Source organism: Tachypleus tridentatus, chromosome 9 (assembly GCF_004210375.1).
Source record: "Tachypleus tridentatus isolate NWPU-2018 chromosome 9, ASM421037v1, whole genome shotgun sequence".
NCBI lineage: Eukaryota > Metazoa > Arthropoda > Merostomata > Xiphosura > Limulidae > Tachypleus > Tachypleus tridentatus.
The window spans coordinates 112,806,319-112,827,734 of NC_134833.1; the positions used below are offsets into that span (position 1 = coordinate 112,806,319).

At 35.1% G+C, this 21,416-nt stretch overlaps 1 protein-coding gene across 1 annotated transcript in view; it reads left to right on the forward strand.

The window, feature by feature from the left end:
* Positions 1-9,128: 9,128 nt before the first annotated feature.
* LOC143226075 (mitochondrial import inner membrane translocase subunit Tim9-like) overlaps positions 9,129-21,416 on the forward strand; it is a 43,645-nt gene continuing 31,357 nt past the window's right edge. Inside the window, exon 1 of the mRNA XM_076456530.1 lies at positions 9,129-9,273. The gene's annotated coding sequence lies outside the window, so the exon portion shown is untranslated. The remainder of the gene's footprint in view (positions 9,274-21,416) is intronic.

Below are 21,416 nucleotides of genomic sequence, written 5' to 3' on the forward strand. Positions count from 1 at the left end.
AGCGCTAACAAAAATCGTTTTAGAAAATTCCAGTTTTAATAAAGAGCTGTCTGACTCCGTAACAAAGACCGTAAACTCCAAACACTAACAAAAATCGTTTTAAATTACTTAAAAAAACACGTAAATCTCTAGTCGTCAGTTCATATTAAATCATAGGTAACATATACACAATATCCAATTATGTTCTATAAATCTAAAAATAAAACCAATTTTAAAATAAGTATTCTTAACTCTCACTTAATTATATTTATGGTTAAATATTGGTTGCGGTAATTGCGCGCCAAAGGAGACATTAAGCGTCGTAAATTCCATCAATCATGCTTGCTTAAGACTTCCTTATATTCCGTTGACTTTCTCAGTAAATGTCAAGGGTGGATACAGTTATATCTTATTGAGTACATCTACTACATACATAGACTTTCTTGTACAATTTTTTTACACGAGAGAAAGAACTACTCTTTTTCTCTTTATTGACAATATGTGTATAGTAAAGTTAAATAAACAAAGTCACGAGGAAGGACTGCGTTAAAAACGGCAAATCCCAACCTTTGATTATATTATACTATAACCATAAATTTATGGTTATAATGTGAATATTTGTATATATATACATACATATATATTCGATTAACTTATTGGGATCAGTTATAATTGTACAATTCACAATAAGTTGATGTTCTACAGTTGGCAAAATCCTTGATTCTTCCTTCAAATTCTACAAGAATCTAAAATCAGATATGGTTTTATTTGTAGTATTTCTCCTATAACTGAAACCCCTCGATCTTGAAAGTGTTATACAATATTGTCATTAGGTTCATTTTTAAAGCTATAAAACACAAGTAATTTGATAAAGACTATATCTTTTGAAAACAACTAAAATTGAATTTCTCGTTTCTCTTGGCAACAGTTCCATTCGTTTTATTTTCTTTTATAAAGCCGTCCCTAATTTAGCAGTGTAAGACTAGATGGAAGGCAGCTAGTCATCACCACCCACCGCCAACTCTTGGGCTACTCTTTTACCAACGAATAGTGGGATTGACCACACATTATAACGCCCCCACGGCTGGGAGGGCGAGCATGTTTGGCGCGACTCGGGCGTGAACCCGCGACCCTCAGAGTACGAAGCGCACGCCTTAACGCGCTAGGCCATGCCAGGCCCAACTTGAGCTAAAAAACTGCTAATCTAGTTTGCCCGGCCTAACCAATATTTATGTATCTGCGCGTTCTTCCACCTTACAGTTTTGCTGCTCCAATCAGCCGTCTTTAATCCGAATGAGAAAAACTTAAAGTTTTTACTTTTATTCTTAGGTGAAGCTGTAGTAAAAATGTTAGATCAATAGCTCACGTGACTTTTTGCGTAAGCATACGCAAAAACTGTCGTTAAATATGAGCGTTTTTGTTTAATAACTCTGCGCATGTAGCTTATATTTACAGCAGTGAAACTGTTAATTGAAGGTTGAAAAGATCTTCCACTCTACCAAATTTGAAAGAAATCCGTAAAAGTTATGTAGGTTTTTCTGTGAAATAAATTTTCCATACTTTAGGTACAAAGAAGAAAAACAGGAAGAAACTCAATCAAAATTGGAGATGTTATATCTCTGGTATTTCTTAATGTATTTCTTTGAAATTTGGTGTGTGAGGTAAGAGCCCGGTAGAACACATCCACTAAAAATATATGATCATATGTATTACTATAGTCTGAGCTATAGAAGGTGGAAAATCACAAAACTATAACTTCTGTTAATAACACAGTGTGCTTACAGGTTGTTGATTTGGCCACAAGAAACATGGTAGTATATCTCGATATATCTTATCTAACGTACTTCTTTGATGTTCATTGTATCAGAGACTCAGGGCTCATGTCTATGAAACACAAGTAATTTCGGTAATATAATTTCTTGATACCTTATCATGATTTAAGTAGCTTTGAAAATATGACAAATTACATTTTGGAAATTCATGATTTTGGTGTTTATTTAGAATTAAGCACAAAGCTTCACAATGGGCTATCTGTGCTAGGCCCACCTCGAGTATATAAATCCGCTTTTTAGCATTGTAAGTCCACAGACATACCGCTGTGCCATTGGGTGGCTTATTATGGTGTCATTAAGGCAGTGGTTCCCAACCTTTTTTATGCCCCGCACCCCTGGTTAGATCAGTTCATTGTTTGAACTTAATTCATGTTTGTCTATACTGACAAAGTTCATTTGAACGATAAAAGATAAGATTGTGAACTTTACGTGGATTAATATTTTTAACCATTTGAAGGTTATTACTCCTAGTGTGCTAAACGAGTGAATGCATATTCCCTTATCGATTTTCAATTACTATTCATGGAAGAAGTCAACGGCCAGCCGAAGGTTCCCTTTTTCTCTCTTTAAAACTTTATTTTTTTTTAGAAAACAAAGAACAAAAACACTTAAACGAAACTGTAGAGTTACTTTACAGAACTAGCGTTACAGTCGCTATAGCAACATTCATTTCTATAATCGGACGTTTCGGAATTTCGATTATTTGTCGTCAGCGGGATACAATAGAAACAAGTTTAAAATGTAATATGAAGTACAGCAGTATAATTTACGTAAAATAAAATACTGCAAGCAATGTATGTACAAATACACGTGTGATTAAAGAAATGTTTGTTGAATACTCGTGGTGTTATATAATCAAACTTATATCACCGACTAACGAATTTATTATTAATACTAATATCGTGTTAGGCGTCTGTACTCCAGTACGAAATATTAGTTTACTTCTCTGCGTCATATTATGTTCTGGAAATAATTTAATATTTACTAAGTCCCTGAAATAATAGTCACTCTTCAGCCTTGTTGAAAATATCCAAACACCATGATGCAAGAGTTGTGCACCACCTTGATATTTCTGCCCTCACAGCTGTTCGAAACGTGCACAGGTTATTTCACAACATGGTGTCAAAAACGATAACTTTCACGTTTCCTTGCAAGGCTAATGACATTCCAAACAATTATTCTTGCACACACGCAAAAAGAGGCGGCTATTGAAATACAAACACGACTTAGTAAAGGCGGGGCTTGGAAGTATCATGGTAATACGTGTGTGTTTCATCATCCTGTACATTGTTATAGTTAGTACTGTCTAAACGTAACTGGAAACAATAATAACTCGAAACCGTGAGACGTTTACAAACTTGTAGATCTAGGAATATAATACACTTATAACAGCAACTGAATACAGTTTTCTGAACTGTATTCTCAAGACAGCTGGTATGGGTATTAAAACTTTAAAATAAAGTACAGAACAACGTTTCGACCTTCTTAGGTCATCTTCAGGTTAAGAACTAATTTAACTTGAAGAAGACTTAAGAAGATCTCGTGGATCATTCTTATCTTTATACTTTCAAGAACTGCTTCCGTATCATGTTTTTGTTTTTATTACTGCTATTAGTAGGGGATACAATAAATATCTGCATTATTTGTGACGTCGTGTGTGGTTATTATTACTTTACAATCGGTGATGTTTAAATGTTCCTATGTTAAACGTGAACTGATCGATACTTGCAAACTGTATTTTCTGTTTCGTGAAACGGTAGCAACAGAAACGTACACGTCATACTCAGTCACTTAGCATAAATGCAGCGAAAAATAAATTATTTAGTCGTGTATATGTACGTTGCCCCTCAGACCTTTATCAGACTCTGCAAGATTTACGTATGTAGTAAATATGGCACCACCAGCTAGACCAAACTGATTTTAAGTTTGTTGTTGTTGGTGGGATATCAAATTATTATTTATATAACACGATAAGTTTATTTCAAAGAGAAAGTAGCTTGTAGATATAACATAAAAAATAATTTTACGGACTTTGAACACTTTCATCTGTACCTACAGCTCGTATCTTCATCGACGCGTTAATGTAAATATAAACAAGTTATTGTTACACAGTCTCGAGAAGCAAATATGAATAATACAATCGTTCTCATTATAAACGGTTTGTGTAATTTATTTGATTTTTTTAAAGTTAAGCACAAAGCTACACAATGGGCTATCTGTGCTCTACCCATTACAGGTATTGAAACCCGATTTCTAGCGATGTGAGTCCGCAGACATATACCGCTATGCCACTGGAGGGGACTTATAAACTTGTAAACATATTTGTAATAATTACTAGATTTACGTGAAAACTATATATTCACTAGCTTACTGTTTAATTCATTATTTTAAGTTAAAACAGTTATATTTTAAGATACTAAAACGCTGTTTCTTTAACGGCAAATAGACAGAGAGGCTTCAAATTAAAATATTTCAAAATATTGCAAAGCAATGACGTTTATCAGTCCCAATAAAAATATTCAACTCTCAAATACTATTATCATCATTATTTGCTTCAAAGCCAGCTAATTCCAAGAAGTCACATAAAAAACAAAGAAATTACCCACATTTAACGAGTTGGCCTCACCATCTTCTTCATTATTCCTTGCTTTCTTTTTCTTTCTTTTTTTTTTAATCCCTTGACTTCTAAATACTGCTATTGGTTGATATTGCACGAAACAACGTGCTTTTCACGTGGCTTTCAACTGGCTGACGTGTTAAACTGCATGCGACATAACGTGGAGAGAAACATTAAGGTTAGAAAACAGAAACGAGACCTATTAAGTAAGTGTTGGGCTGGAGAGTGTAGTGACACGACCACATACCGTGTTCCAAAATAAAAACAATCCGAAGTGAGATATATAAAGAGCAAGAGTGAATGTAATCTCCAAATAGGCTTGGTGTGATAGTTAAGAAGCTACTCTCACAATCTGCGGGTCGAGGTATTGAACCCCATCACTAAACATACTCGCCCTTATAATGTTACGGTCAATCCCACTATTCGTTCGTAAAAAGTTGCCAAAGAATTAATGGTGGTGGGGTCTTGATTAACTGCATTCTTCTAGTCTATCTCTGCTAAATTAGGAACAAATATAGCCCTCGTGAAGCTTTGAGCGAAATTCAAAACAAACCAAACTATCCCTCTAGTCTATCATTTTAAAATTATGGACGGCTGCCGCAGATAGCCCTGGCATATCTCCGCGCGAAATTCAACAAACAAAGTAAAATTTTCGGATATAAACAACAGAAAGACTGAGAAGAAATTGAAGGAAGATACGTTTCACTGATTTGTAAAATACATTCTGATTACTTTTTAAATATTCATATAAGAGCTACTTGTGCATAGCTATTCTTAATTTTGAACTCATAGACTAGAGAAAAGGCAGCAACCAGTGTCAGCACCTGGAGTACTCTTGTTCGACTGTATAATAGTATTTGGCTGGCACTCTTATCGCATACTCACGATCTCAAAGTGCAAACCACGTTTTAGAGGCAACGGTAAGCCCAAGCCATAAACTCTCGAAATCACAATCCGGGCACCCCAATCTTGGACACACCCGTTTTAAAACTTCAAAACTATAACCACAGAATTGGTGTAAAAATTTTAATCTGCCTCAAGGTTCTGAATAAGCCCACGATTTCAATTAAGTAATTAATATGGAATGTAATTTTTGAAGAGAAACCAAACAGATCATGTTTTCACAAATTACACTATGCCTAGTCATCTTCACATGATGCTGCATCCTAGTCACTCTTAAAGTGAAGAAGTGACTTAAGGTTTTGTTTTTTACAAGCAGTACAGTGGTTTAATTGAATTTGAGGATAATTATTTGCATATGCCGAGTCGCCGTACTAGCGAAGAAGAATATTTATATAGCAAGATTGTTAAATGATGTAGGGCCAAATAATATAGCTTTCACTGGCACAGTGGCATTTCTGTGGAATTATGTAGTTAGAAACCAGGTTTTTAAGCCCGTGGTGGGCAGAACACAGTTATCCCATTGTCTTTAATTCCAAATAAACAAATTAAATAGTATAATATTTCAAAGAAAGCCGACTTTTAACGTTCTGGTAAACGAAGAAACTTTTACAGCATTGGAACTGGGAAAGAAATAGGGTTTCTAACTATACTCTAACCCAGTCTTCAGCAAAGCCTTCATCTGTAAAATGAAGACACTGACTTTACAACAGAATGCCTTTTAATTATTAAAATGTGGGTGAATATATGTCTTGGTACTGTTAACAAGATAATAAAAAATGTACTAAAACTGTAAGAAGTTTATAACTTCCAACCATTCCTCAAAACCAAAGACTATTTTTTATATGAACAACGGTTAAATTTAGCAAAATCGCTGTTTTGCTATAGGATTGCATTGTTACCAAGCATAGTGGAAAGTCTGTTAAAAATTTGTCAAATTTGACTATGCCCCCATTTGCAGAAGCTTATTTCATTGGAAATTGTAGCGTTGGGGGAGTAGTGCGTGATCATGGTCATCAGATTGAACGCGACTGATGACCATGAAGATATTCCCAAAGCTGGCACAAGGTCTTAAATAACTTTCTTTTATTTTCATAAAGTTCGATTAATCTTCAGTACTTGTGACATTAAGATAAATGATGTTGCTTGCTTCTAGAGCCAGATCTAACCTTTCACAAGCATTTTAATCAAATAGATCTACAGGGATTGGAGGGTCACCAGCCATCACTTTACCTCACAGCAAGTTTCCTCATGAATAGAGAATTATCGTTTATTTCGTTACACAATTCAACTAATAAGAATTATTCCAAATAGAGACAAACATTGTTCCCAACTCGGTTGTAAAAAACTTGCCAAAGATTGAATATTTTATAGCAAACAAAACATCAATTGATTAACACTTCAGATATTAAGACATAGCTTGTTTGTTTGTTCACCTGAACACAAGGGGTTAAACGACTAGGTGAGAGACCTCTATAGTTCATATATAGCTGTTCGTAATTAGCCTCTTCTCCATAAGGAAAAGAGAGGCAAGAGTAGTGCAATTGGGTCCGTGTGTCTATCTGTTTGTTTATGTTTTTTTACAAACACTAATAAACAGATGTACACGAAAACGTTAGGCAAGATGGAAAGTTAGCATAGGATAGTTCTTCCAAAATATGTTCCGGATCCAAATCTGGATCCGTATTCTGGATCACTTTGAATCATCTTTTACAATGAAAAGATCGGGCATTTTTGTCATTGATTTGAGGTTTATAACTCTATAAGACGTGGTCGATTTTTATCAAATTTAATATGCACATTAAAGTTGAGACTCCTCATTACTCTGCAAAAAATGATCCAGATCTTTGATCATTCTTGCTCTGAAAAAAATTTTCTGAGTTTTCGAAAGTGAAATTTGACGTTGTCCGATATAAACACGCGCAAACTCGAAAAAGAACGGTGGGGCGAAGGTATATAACTTCTCTGATTGTTCTTCTTTTAAACTTCAAACTACAAGAAGACAAGTCGTATAGCTTCCACTGCCTGAAAGACTACCTTGTGTTTAAGTTTCCCGACTCGTGTTTATGTGCCTTCCAATTAGACCAAAGTGTGACAAACACTCTCAGCTTAGAGCTGCAACTTATATATACAAGTTAAATGTTCAAATCATGTTTCATTGTTCTTATGAGCAATTATTGTCATATTTTCTTTTCATGTGTTATCATCATTTTGTATTTTTATTATCGCCAGTTTTCTCAAAATATGGAAGAGGTCAAGACCTCTCTGAACCTCTCTATATAGCACCAAGTATCGAACTCGAGACCATTGGATTACCAGTTCGATACACTAGATCCTACAGATACACTAAGAGCTGGAGGAATCTATATATGTGTGTGTGTGTGCGCGCGCGCATCACAACCATTTCTAAAGAAGAATAAACATATAGGAAGATCATTAAGCGATTTTATAACATTCGATTAATAACAAGAGGACATGTAAGAATTTCCCAAATGAAAATACCATTACAATTTTAATAAATTTAAACAAGGACCATTTTCTGAGAAATTAACTAAAGTGCTTAAACTTAATTGACATAAATAGACTCAATATGACAAAGTATAGTCCTCTATTTTTAACATTATTATTATTAAAATGAACGATTAATGATGAAAAACAAAGAATCTTTAATAGAAGAGACAATCTGCCGCTATAGCTAGAAAAATTATTTTTATTTCATGACAGAAGCTCTGCTGTGTTCAGCTATAGATAAAAAAAATACTGAAACACAAGTGCACTATACCTTAGATTCTGTTTCTTCTAATATAACCATTAATATATAAAAATCGAGATTGACGCCATTTGATTATTAATCGGGAAATACGGAGGATCATTAAGGAGCTCTTGGATTTTCTAACATGAAAGTACAGTAATGTGTTGTGTGAGATTTGAATGAATTCTATTGCTACAACACACATAGTAAAAACGTAACACTGGTACTTTATAGTTACGTTATTGCATTCTTCTAGGAGGAGGAGCAGTCCCCCTTTCCCACATACACAATTGACGTACTTGCTCATAACGTGTCTTTTTCCACAACGTTCTTCTAAAAAATGAGAGCAGCTATATTTGTTCACTACGCTAAGCCGTACGCAACACTTAGATAAAGTAAACTTTAGAGTTTTCATTAGAGCATTGTTCAAAATGTTGTTAAGAGTTGCGATTGGTCACCACATCTAAGCTTCAGGTAAAATTACTGACTCCCTCTTCGTGAGCCGTTTGTTTACCGTTCACTCTGTCGTGAATCGAATGTAAACATGTGTTCGTATTTATAAAACAGAAAACGTTACATAAAAAATACAAAAGATTACGAATATCTTTGTTGTCTAACAAGTTTCTCTTATTTAGGAACTGGTTCGTAATTTACGTAATTTGGTTGAGACCTGTAACAACCAAAATGTTGTTTTTTGAATAAGGAAACAAGTAAGCGACATGCGTCTATTCAAGACAGTGCAATAGAAATCTAATTGCGACCGCGCTGTCCTATATAAACAAGGTTGTTATGATGCAGTTTCCTGGAATTTGAAAATAATTTCGTCACTTCCTTGATAGATGATCTGCACGTTTCTTTTAAAATCCCCCCAAGTGGCACAACGATATGTTTGCCGACTTACAACGCTAGAAACCTGGTTTCGATACCCGTGGTGGGCAGAGCACAGATAGCACATTAAGTAGCTTTGTGCTTAATTGCAAAGTGAAAAATATTTAGTGAAAATATCTTTTAGTGCCATCTAGTGACGCTTGATCTACTCAAACAAACAGAAGGTGTGGTTTGGTTGTTGTTAAGTGTAAAGCTACACAATAAGCTAACTTGTATGTCCTCTGCCTACCACGGTTATCAAAACCTTAATTTTAGCGTTTTAAGCCTACAGACTTACCGCTGAGCTACCAGGGAGCTTCAAACAGGTGAGTGCAGATCAAAGCAAATTTTATAATCAAAAACCACAGGAAGGAAATAAAACAACATATTAAGTATACTTTCTGTATGGAAGTAATTATTCTTTTAAAATACGAGATCCTATATTTTAAAAAAATCGCTACCATCGTGCTAAGATTAACTAGACTAATTAGAAATTCATACAAAAATATTTGATTTTATTATTATTTAACATATGCAGTATTTAAATTCTTAAGTTCGCATCGAAGTAGGCCCGGCATGGCCAGGTGGGTTAAGGCGTTCGACTCGTAATCTAAGGGTTGCGTGGTCGAATCCCCGTCACACTAAACATGCTCGTCCTTTCAGCTATGGGGACGCTATAATGTAATGGTCAATTCTATTATTCTTTGTAAAAGAGTAGCCCAAGAGTTGGCGGTGGGTGGTGAAGGCTAGCTGCCTTCCCTGTAGCCTTACACTGCTAAATTAGGAACGGCTAGCACAGATAGCCCTCGTGTAGCTTTGTGCGAAATTCAAAAACAAACAGAAAACGATCATATCATCGTTAAAAAGTCGCCTAAACTCCGGAGTTTTTCTTGTAATAACACAATGAATAAATTATGTCTTCTTCTCAGTATTATTTTATATCTTGGTTGCGAGGAAAGCTGAAAGTCATGCACAGAAAAGCAACGTTTTATCATTTCAACGGTTTATCAAACGAACTCGTTTGTAACATGGATGGTGCACTTTAACAATGTGGTTACAATGACGAATTTGGAATTAACTTGTTACGTCGTGACCTGTTTATTTAAATAAAAACTTTAACTCCTGTAAGTCTCTCTGCCTTTTCCTCTTTTACTCAAAGTTATTATACACTAAGTACAGGCCCGGCATGGCCAGGTGATTAAAGCATCCCCGCCGCACCAAACATGCTCGCCCTTTCACCTGTGGGGACGTTATAATGTGACGGTCAATCCCAATATTCGTTGGTAAAAGAGTAGCCCAAGAGTTCGCGGTGGGTAGTGATGACTAGCTGCCTTCCCTCTAGTCTTACACTGTTAAATTAGAGACGGCTAGTGCACATAGCTCTCGTGTAGCTTTGCTTGAAATTTAAAACAACCAAGCATTAAATATATGATTGATTGATCACCGCTGAAACCGAAAATCTTGCAGAAAGTACGAGGCTAAGCTGGTATAGTTGGCTGAAAGACCAAAGTTCTTTTTGTTTCTCGTCTTGGCTATTAATGATAAATCTAAATAAATAGTTAAAATAAAAGCTACGATTTTCACATATACGCGACTTTTTTAATTCGAACATAATATATTTTATCGCAATCTAAAAGAGAGTTACGCATGTTTTTTGTTTTCCTTTTCTGTTCGCCTCAACGAACCTGAAATCTCGCTATTTTTTGAGAAAAAATATTTGTTATTTTGGTGATTTTTAACGTATTTTTGCTGCTAATCCTGTTTTTCGAGGCGTTAGATAAATAGTTCAAACACAATCTGTGTATATTGTTTTCGATTTTCTTCAAGCTGCTTACTGTCATTGACACCTTCAGGAAGGACACCATAAGTTATGTTCTATTACTGTCCTTAGCACCTTCTTAAGTATACATCATAAATTATGTTGTACTTACTGTCCTTAGCACCTTCTTAAGGACAACATAAATTATGTTGCACTTACTGTCTTTTGCACCTTCTTAAGGACAACATAAACTATGTTATACTTACTGTCTTTAGCATTTTCTTAAGGACAACATAAATTACGTTATACTTACTGTCTTTAGCACCTTTTAAGGACAGCATAGATTGTGTTATGCAATAAAATGAAAATCTAAATTAAAAATGGGATTCGTTCCTTTCTTCTTGTTCTCTTTTTCTGTGAATTAATTATATATCTTTACTCAACGTTTCAAGTTCTTCAAAATCCAAAAGGTTAGGCTTAACTTACTTCTGGAGAACTTGTTTTTATTTCTTTTATTATTGCATTTCGTGAATTTTCATTTCCTCTTCTACAGATGTCTCTTGTAACCGTTGTTTTCTTGTCTCAGTTTACTTCCTTCTTTAAAAATAAAGATCCTTAAAAGCACTCTAACATTTATTTAGTCCATACAAAAATAAAATTTCTTGAACGTGTTCTGTGTTTATGGCTCACGCTGATGTAAAGAATTGAATTTCTCCTCATGTGAGTTCTCAACAACCAAGTTTCTTAGAATAATGTACTATATTCAGTATCAATAAAATTCTACATTATGTAATTTTTTTATATTTATTTAACGAAATAAACACGGTGGGTATTGGCTAAGTATTTATAATTGTATTCACTTGTATCATTAACGTGTTGAAAATTGGTAATCTGAATTGGTCAAACTGAAAATGGAGTTTTTATCTATTTCCATAGTTAATCACTTATTTATTTATACTAGGCTCCTCTATTTCAGTCATTGAGTATGAGTAAATGATAATTTTTTCAACTGTGAAACTGTACATAAACTTCGTCTTATTGAACGGTTATTTGAGAGTTTTCAAACTTTCATTTAAAAAACGACAAGGTACATATGTAACAAGTCATACGAGATATGAAACGAATGTTGTTTTTTTCAATGCAAACAAAAAAAACCCTCATAAGTAACAGCAATAAAGTTCTAAAAGCTACTTATACACGCAGTAATGTCCCCACTTCCCGCGTAGTTCAGTAGTAAGTATGCAGACTTATAACAGTAAAAACAGGGTTTCGATATTCACGGTGGGCAAAGTATAGATTGTCCATTGTGTGGCTTTGGGATTCAAAATAAACACGCAACAATTTACCCTAACAGTGGGTTCATTGGACGAGATAGGCCTCGCATGGCCAGGCTATTAGGGAGCTCGACTCGTAATCTGAGGGTCGCTGGTCCGAATTCCTGACACACCAAACATGCTCATCTTTTCAGCCGTGGGGGCATTATAATTTGAAGGTCAATCCCACTATTCGTTGATAAAAGAGTGGCCCAAGAGTTGGCGGTGGGTGGTGATGACTAGCTGCCTTCCCTCTAGTCTTGCACTGATAAATTAGAAACGGCTAGCGCAGATAGCCCTCGTGTAGCTTTGCGCGAAATTAAACAAACAAACAGACATTTGACGAGTAAAAGCCTCTGGTTATTAAAACCTAAATTATCTAGAAGTTGGTCCGGTAATAAAAAAGTTAAGTTAGATTTAAAGATTATCCTTTATTGAATCGAGATTTTGCTTGGGCAACCTAGGAATATCGATTTAATTGGTAAAAAATAAAAATTGTGGTTTCAAAATGGTGATAGTAAGATATAAAATACATGACAAAAAGTGATTTCACACGTAACGTCTGGATTATCGTGTAGCAAAATAGCAAAGGTTTGTCATTTAGGTAAGGAAAATAATACTGGGTATTTTATTTAAGGTATTAAAATATCAATATATTTTGTGCTTAAAAATAATTATATTTTCAAGCTCGTTTTCATATATACTCTTCAAAAAACGAAACGCCAAAGGCAAAATATGAGACACATTGTTAACAAGTTTCTTCCGGGCAGTTCTGTATGGCATGTGTGAAACTTTGCACATTCACTGCTGAACATCCAAAGTCTGCAAAGTATGCCCCCCGTGAGCATCAATAACTGCTTGGCATCTCCTACCCATGGAAGCGATGAGATGACGAATCACATCCTGTGGAATAGCTGTCCACTCAGCCTGCAAAGCTGCTGCAAGCTGAGGTAGAGCCTGCGGTTGATGTTGTCGCCGTCGCAGACGTCGGTCCAACTCGTCTCAAAGATGTTCAATGGGGTTTAAATCTGGTAATCTGGAGGGCCAGGGAAGAACGTTGATGTTGTGGTGTCTCAAGAAGACAGTGGTGAGTCGGGCTGTGTGAGGACGGGCGTTGTCATGTTGAAAAAACGTCGTTGACGTTCACCATGATGGGTTGCACATGGGGCCTAAGAATCTCGTCGACGGTTGCGTACGGTCTGATCGGAAATCCTACGCAGCCCTGGTATGGTTGAAGCAGTAGACGTCGCAGTGATGGTCCTATCCCGAAGGTGACGTAACCGGATGTTGCGATCTTGTGCGGGCGTGGTCACACGAGGTCTGCCAGATCGTGGACGGTCACGAGTTGATCCATGTTGTTGGTGACGATTCCATAGCTTTGTGATGGTGCTTGGGTGGACATTTACAGCTCTGGCAACATCTGATCGAGATTTGCCTGCCTTCAAGCGACCAATGGCGTTGTTGCGTTGTGCTTCAGTCAGTCTTGGCGTAACTGTATTGCGTGTCGGTGGCTTAACACTGAGCTATGGAAACCGAAAACCCGTCACTTTTATTGGGATTTTGCACATGTTGCACTTGCAGAGCATGCAGATCTCTCAAACAAATTTATTGGACACGCATGCGTTTTGGCGAAAAATCCGATGTTTTACTCCGTTTTCAAAGTGCACAACTTTTATTGTCATTTTGGTCTGACAATCAGTGCCTTAACACGTGTAACATCACATACTCTGAGCTTGTAACGTTATTACATATATTTCTCTTTAAAATAACAAAAATATCCCTTTTGCGTTTCTTTTTTTGAAGAGTATATATTTTGGAATGTTTTACTATTTTGTTTCGTCTTCTTCTTTGATTAATATCTTATAGACATCTCAAAAGAATAAACGATAATTTTAGACAGTCTACTATTTCTTAGTTTATTGGGTATCTGCGTAAATTTTGCGAGAACAACTTCGTTGTTTACTCTTTCAATAGGCAAAGAAATTAAAAACAGAAACGGTTACTAACAAAACAGTAATGCCTCATCTCTACAGCGCACTAATACAACGCATGACGTATTTGAACACCACATGTCTCATTTACATCCTGTTTCACCTCTACCTGAAGTTTTCTTACTCAAAGAAATCAACTGTTTCTCAAAGAGCACTGTGTTTACAGTGAATGAGTAAAGGAAAACTATTTAATGAAGTGTATTTATTAGTCGTGAGGAGATGATGTGAACAAATACGAGACATGATCACGTGACATTCGGTTCTTATGCTGCTTACTCGTGCTTGAGCTCCCTAAGCAACAGATGAAGAACTGAGGAAAACTTTGAACCCTGCCCTTAGGCTTTTCAACATCAAAGTTATTGCTTCCTTGGTAATTTGTTTCAGTTACTTTTAATTTTCTTTAAAAAACATGTATATTATAAATAAAATATGGCAACAATGAATTGCAAATTTGCAATAACAATAAATCGTTTTTAAACTTGGCTCAAGAGGTATTAAATCGATTTTATTATTACATTCTTACAGTGTCGAGCACTTAACGAAACCCCCGAGATGTTTGTTTTTTTGCAAACGTTGGCAGTAATTAAGATAAGCCTTACACTAGATTGCATTCCGCTATTCGATTATAAATCCTGTATAGATAAGGTTAAGGTAAATATTATATATATATTTATATATTTTTGTATACATACTGTCTGTCTATTTCTCAATAATAATCTGTGGTGTAATATTATAATAATGTAGTATAGTATTACACTTATGAAGCTGAGATCATTTAGATTTTGAGAATCATTATTTTATTTCCACATTATTTATGAATCTCTTGACCAGATTTTTTTTTTTTTTTATATATATAGAGTATTACAGTACTCTAGCAAATTCCATTGCTTTGGGTCTTGAAATGACTGTGTGAAGTTATTAATTTTACTAAAAACCAAAGAAAAAACGAATAAATTTAGGTGTAAAATGCTGTGTATTTCTTAAAGAACATTGAGGACGAATAATCTTTTTTTTAATGATAAATCTTTATCATTATGAAATTACAAGTAACGTTGAATTAAAGCTGTGAGACATTTGCAGTGGAGAAAATAGATAGCGCACGTTTGATAAGAATTTTATTAACAGTTTATGATCCCCGTTACACCAAACATGCTCGTCCATTCAGCCGTGGGGGCGTTATAATCTTGTGTTCAATCCTGCTATTCGTCGGTAAAAGAATTACCCAAGAGTTGGCGGCGGGGGATGATGACTAGCTGCCTTCCCTCTAAGTCTTACACTACTAAATCAGGGATGGCTAACGCAGCTAACCCTCGTGTAGCTTTGCGGGAAATTCAAGACAAACAGTTTATGAAGTTACGCTAGAATAACCAACACCAAATTAATAAAAAGAAAGAAAGCAATACTCTTAACACCAAGGAAAGGTGAAGGAAAATAAAATGAGTCGATATAGACTCAAAAACAAATGAAAGATTTATTGAAAAATATAAGACATTATAAGTGATAATAATAGTAGAATAAAGTCCAGCAAAAGAAATGCTAACAAAGAGAAACAAAAATTAGTATTCGATAAATCATAAACATTATATCTACGTTGAAACTCGACTGAATGTCATATTCGGTATTTTCGACATTATACGACACATTAATTAATTGGGTAGGTCAGACAACCCAATATTTAAATGTGGTCGTCTTTATTTTAGAAATGCTGGTCAGAGGGAGGACAATCAGTCAATGGCATCGACTGCCCACACTGCTCTATTAATTTAATAGGGAGATTGACTGTAACATTTATGACGCGCACTCAGCTGAAAGTGCGATGCGTGTTCAGCGGCATATTATTGGTTCGAACATTAAACCTACCGATACGCAGACTGGCATGTTGTTCACTAGGCTATATCTGGCCCAGTAATAAAGGTCATATAAACACTAAGAAAAATAGTTTTCATTTGAGCATTTTTATTAGTAATAAAATAATTAAAACCACATATCTGTAGCCGTCCGTTCAGATGAAATTATTGATGACTTTTATATAAAATATTCAAATATAAATCTAAAAATAAATATCAACTTTAAAATGCATGTTGTTAACTCTCAGTAAATTATGGTTGACAGTTAATTATAGGTTGACGTAAATGTGTGTTCGAGCAAATATTAAGTGTCAATAATTCCATCAATCATGCTCGCTTAAAGAGTTTCGTATATATAACATTGACTTTTTCAGTAAATGTCAAGGGTGGTTACAGTTATATCTTATTAAGTACATCTACCACATACATAGACTTTCCTATACAAAGTTTTTGTCTCGTGGCACGCGAGACAGAGCACTCACCTTAGCAGTAGGTAGCTTTTTTGCCATCTGCTGACGAGAATACAAACCTCAAGAATATTTTTAGGCCATTCGATTTTAAACCTTGAGCACGTTATTTATCAAGGCACTTAAACCCATTTTTCTTATTCAGCTTTATCTAAAAGTCATAAGATAAGGCTGAATAAGAAAACTTACTGCTCGTGTTACTTTTATGATTAAAAATGATTTAAAAAGTAGTGACATACGCGTTATTTATCGATTAGAAGCATCTTATGTGACACATCTGACTAAACAAACAGGTAAGAAACGCCTAAGCTTTAAGAATGCCTATTATTGATTTACAAGTAACCAAGCCACGCCCGACCGGATATGGATAGTCATTTTCAATCTGCATAATCTTTAAGAATACATAGTTGTTTTCGAGAAGCTACGATGTACCTAATGAAGAAGAAACTTTGGTATTTACAATTTTATTCAATAAACATTACGTTCTTGTAAGACATCTTAATACTTTTTATTTGAGAATCATACAACTATACTCACGCATATAAAACATGAAAGTAACAGAATAGAATAGCTTATGTATCAAAATTTAAAGTAACAAAATGTTGCACTAAAACAATATTGCCATGCATAGACGACAGTCCGTGTTACACTCGTTAATTGTATCGATATGCAATATTATAAATAAAAACTAAACTAATAAAAAACACTTTTTCTCCCTCAGTTTACTCTTATTTGATATTTGAATCCCCGTCGCACCAAACATGCTCGCCCTTTCAGCCGTGGGGGCGTTATAATGTTACGGCTACTATTCGTTGGTAAAAGAGCGGCCCAAGAGTTGGAGGTGGGTGGTGATGACTAGCTGCCTTCCCTCTAGTCTTACACTGCAAAATTAGGGACGGCTAGTGCAGATAGTCCTCGTGCAGTTTTGCGCGGAATTCAAAACAAGCCAAACTTATTTGATAAATTTTCTTAAAGTACATTATCATGGCCAATAGATGGCAGTTGTTTAGGTGACGTCTACAGAATTACCAGATTTTCAAATAAATTGCAAATATAACTTTTATAAGTACAAACGATCGACTTTTTAAACTCAATAATGTGCAAGATAATCAAAATTTACACACACACACATATATATGTTTATGCTACGATATTATATGCGTATAGGATCGTGAGCGCTGTTAATGGGTGTTAACTTGTTGAACTGCAAATTTAATGGTCCTTTTTTCGTATCCAGTTGCCATGCAATTACCCTCCAAACACTGGGGGTTTAAAATTAGTGACAACTAAACCCCATTATTTAGTTCGAGAAGCCCAAGAGTTCATGATGTGTGATGTTAAATTACTAACTGCCTTCCATCTAACTTATAAGCTCGAAATCCGAAACAAATAACCTTTATGTAGTTTTGCTCGATTATCTGAAACAAATATCCAAACATGTAGCAAAGGGTTTAATTTGCGATTTTAGAGAAACACGCAGTTTGAAGAAATTAATTTAACATAAAAATATGATATCTTATAAGCAGAGTGCTTTCGAAAGGTTGTCATATAAGGTATCGTATTTTTGTGTTATAGAGAGTTTAGCGTCAGTCATAAATAGGGCATATATTTACTGCAACAGATACATTTAAACGAATCATGAGTTTTGAAAAAGAAATCTGGAATACTGCTTGATTTTTAAAAACGCAAGAAAATTCCTGACTTCACATGGAAAATGTTGAACTAGTTACATGTGTCAAAATTTGTATATGTAATAAAGTTTTGTGAATATCCAATTCAAGTTGGTTGTTTCTAATACACGTCGAAGTAAAAAATGAAGATTTGTAACCATAACAACAATACCTCTCTCTCCTCCTACATATACACACACAAGCATTAATACTTGAGACGCAGATGACTAGAAAACATATAAAGAAAATTACCATAGAGATACATTAAGTGAAATTTACACAGACATAAGCTCTCTCCACTTACAAAACGGCCCCACGTGCCTAGGTGGATAAGGCGCTCAACTCACAACCTAAATCCCCATCTCACCAAACATGCTCGCCGTTTCAGCCGGGGTGAGGAGGGCGTAATAATGTAATTGTAAATGAGTAGCCCAAGGGTTGGCTGTGGGTGATTGACTGCCTTCTTTCTAGACTTTCACTTCTAAATTAGAAACGGCTAGCACAGGTAACCCTCGTTTATCTTTTGGCTAAATTCAAAACAAACTCTCAGAATGAACTTATTTGCATTACATATTATGATCTGCTAGGTCTTCTCAGTCACATTAGATATCTGGATCTTGTTTTTTTCTCCCATGGCTTCTTAGAATAGAATACATATATCTGAGAGAATCGGTACTATTCACAACAATAATTAATGATTAGGTCGTAAGGTTTCTAAGCGCCATTTTGATTGTATTACTGTGGTAAACTGTAAGTATCGACCGAAGGTCTACAGGATGGATGCAAAGATATACAATATTAATAATTTTAGTTTTTATTGTAAATAGAAGCCAATTAAGTTTCAGTGATAGTTTAGTTACGTTCATCTTTACAGTGTTTTGAAGCATGCACAAAGAAGTACTGTTAACGTGCAAAAAACGAAATATTCCATACATTATGAAGCCAGATTCTGGCTAAAAGGTGTTCAAGATAAACAAACATTTGTGAAACTTTTCTGTCATGTAACTCTTCTTCTTGACCTGCAATACGACGGATCAACAGTAGTCACATGCAATTTATTCGTTTGTTTGTTGTTAAGCACAAAGCTACACAATAGGCTTCGTGTGCGGTGTCAACAATGAGTACTGAAACCCAATTTTTAGCGTTGTAAGCTCTCAGACTTACCATTGAGCCACTAAGAAGTCATGAACTTTGCTTGCCAGATCATAAACATTCTTTGCTTGTTGTTAAATATAACACTGGTCAATGGGCTGTTTGAGCTGCCTCCACAGCTGGTATCGAACACAAAGTTCTTGCATTAAGCTTATTTTTAAGCCATGGGGGAGGGCAGGCGTCATAAACAGGGTGTGTAATGTAAACATATAGACAAACAGAAGCTGATTCGAGCAAATTGAAAATATTTGGCATTACTAGAAGTTCAATTATTTAGTAACAAATATTTTTAAAGGCAACGGATTTGTTTACAGGTCATATTAAGCTCTTGAAAGCTACGATTATGACTTATTCGTCCTTGGAGTGTGCCTCCCAATGGCGCAGCGGTATGTCTGTAAACTTACGACACAAAATAACCAGATTTCTATACGGGTGGTGAGCAGAGTACACATAGCCCATCGTGTAGGTTTGCACTTAGCTTCAAACAATTATTTGCAGTGTATTTTCACCTTTTCTTTTTTATTCTTCTGACGTTTAAAGATGATATCTGTACAATATATAATAACAATAGGAAAATAACCAAGTAAAATAAATTAGTATTGCAACGTTTTGTTCCAAGTTGTTTCTAAAATTTTAATTACATTTTGTAATATATGTATATTTTGTGTATATTATGAACCAGTCAATGAGTTCATTAGTTAGCAATGTTACTGATCGATTACTAAATGTGCTGACCAACCAGATTTGAGTAAAGTCGTAGATACGAGACTAAATATAACAGTCAGGCGTTTTCAAAATTTTATTAGTGAGTTAGTCTTATCGCTTGATTATTGCTAGTTCACAAAACCGCGTAAAACATTGTTAAATCACAAAACCGTGTAAAACCTTAGTAGCTAATCACAAAGTTGTATAAAAGCTTAATCCATAAATAAATTGCTTTCGCTATCATTCAGTAGTTATAATTTTATTTTTATCAAATAATAAAAAAGGAAGAGATGTTCCAACTGTTACAATGTTCTAAAACAATAGAAATAGTTATTAGTAGTTTGTGAGAAATAGGTCCAGCTAACATTGAGATTACTTTGAAATAACTTTGTTGTTTAGTTACTGGAAGAAGTAAAACTACAGTGAATTGTTCTGGTGGACTTGTATCTTTGGTGAAGCCACTTCCCTCTCGTTTTCTTTCCTTTCTGTTTTTTTCAATAAACTTGTAACTATCATATTCCAACAACCCAAGACGAAAATTTACAATATGCGTAACAGTTGGGTGTTGGGAGAGACACTGAGTTACAAAAATAAATACTCTAATAAGTAATGACACAGAAAAAGATTATATATTTTAATAACGATTGGATTTCTAAAGAAAAACCTCAAAAACATAAAAACAACGTATGAAAACGGTCCGGTATGGCCAGGTGGTTAAAGCGTCGACTCATAATCTGCTGTTTACGCGTTTGAATCCCCGTCACATCAAACATGCTCGCCCTTTCACCTGTAGGTGAAACTTTTATAGTGTTATGTTTCGGTCTATCCCACTATTCGTTGGTAATAGAATAGCCCAAGAGTTGGCGGTTGGTGGTGATGACTAGCTGCCTTCCTTCTAGTCTTGCACTGCTAAGTTAGGGACGGCTAGCGCATATAAGCGCTATAATACTTTTACACAGTAGGAGTTACACTTCACGACTTTCCTTCAAGGCACAGATGTTTAAACGTATGAAAACCCACGTAAGATGTGAAGAAAACAGAACAAAACCAAATATGTAATGGAAAACTAATAAACGAAGCATGAATTCAAACACAAATTTAAAAATGTCTGACACACTATGGAAAACAAAGTTAAATGTTATAAAACGAATTAATACAAAAAACTTTTAAAAATATTGATTATAAATTTTCATCACACTAAAAGACTACTGTAACTGTATATAATATCTACAGATACTAAAACGGAATTAACAAACATAACTTTTCTGGTTTGGTTTTGAATTTCGCGTAAAGCAACACGAGGGCTATCTGCGCTAGCCCTCCCTAATTCGGCAGTGTAAGACTAGAGGGAAGGCGGGCTAGTTATATTTTAAGTCTGGAAATATGTATAATACTTTTACACAGTAGGAGTTACACTTCACGACTTTCCTTCAAGGCACAGGTAGTCTAGTTTCTTTTCGCCATAAAACGCCAAACCAACCAACCAATCTTTCCTTCAAAGCTTCGTGCTTGCGTGAATGAATTTCTGCCAGAACTCACGGAAAAGTTAGTTTACTCAAACAGAA